At 31.0% G+C, this 927-nt stretch overlaps 1 protein-coding gene across 1 annotated transcript in view; it reads left to right on the top strand.

The window, feature by feature from the left end:
- The window catches only part of LOC119591029 (protein scribble homolog), a gene marked incomplete at its 5' end in the record, with an annotated part of 112,139 nt that overhangs the window by 20,746 nt on the left and 90,466 nt on the right, over window positions 1-927 (top strand).

Below are 927 nucleotides of genomic sequence, written 5' to 3'. Positions count from 1 at the left end.
AGTCACTTTTGCCCTATCTAATCACAATGTACTTAGCTAGACCTAATGATAATTTTGAGAAAGTTTAATGTGAAGGCATCAGGTACAGCCTAACGAGGTATGCCATGGACCATCGTGAAGGTAAATATTTACGTCAATGTGTAATGTATACATATTATTTTTATACTATTCAAATTTCAGTTCCTTCTCAGGGTTATTTTTGGCATTGACTTATCTGTTTATCAATTAATGTTGACTATTTTATGGAAGCTTTTAACAGAATGTTTTATGAGGAAAAGAAAAATCAAAACAGATTATAACAGAAGAGTGAGACAAATATGTTGTCAAAATTAAGTCATTTTACATGCTGATTGTGGAAAACGATGATACTGAGAACTTGTCTTACTTTTCTAATGAATCTGGCTTTTACATTATGGGTTTTCATATTCTTTTCTTGTGTGTGGCTTTGTGGTTTAATTATTTGATACAAAATGTTATGGCTAAAAATGACTACATGCTCATCACTTTTGCAGTTATGATACTGTTTATTATAATGTATTTTTGCAGGACTTTAGAGCTTTTCTTTTTATTGTTATTTCATAGTTTCTCTCCTCAAATAAGAAAGTGATACATGAATCATTTAAACCACAGCTGAATGTAGATCACTTTATGTGTATAGTGTTTCATATGGTATCGCTCTTTATTTTTTCCCTCTCATTTATTGTTTATATGTTTTTCAATAGGTAAAAATCACAATAGGTGTTTTTTACATTCTTGCATTTCTGCACTGATCTTACCTGATATTACTATACTTGTAAATTGTTTTCAAAAATGTCTTTCTCTTGTGAATCCGCCTCAAACCTATCCTTCAGTCACAATTTTTTAGAATCCCATGTCTTAGAATTAGTTTGCCCCTTGATCTCAGAATTATGTCTTGTGATGTGCCAG

This window comes from Penaeus monodon, chromosome 28, assembly GCF_015228065.2.
Source record: "Penaeus monodon isolate SGIC_2016 chromosome 28, NSTDA_Pmon_1, whole genome shotgun sequence".
In the NCBI taxonomy this organism is placed as follows: domain Eukaryota; kingdom Metazoa; phylum Arthropoda; class Malacostraca; order Decapoda; family Penaeidae; genus Penaeus; species Penaeus monodon.
Note: the sequence above shows the minus strand (reverse complement) of the source record. Positions and strands in the feature narration are given on the sequence as shown.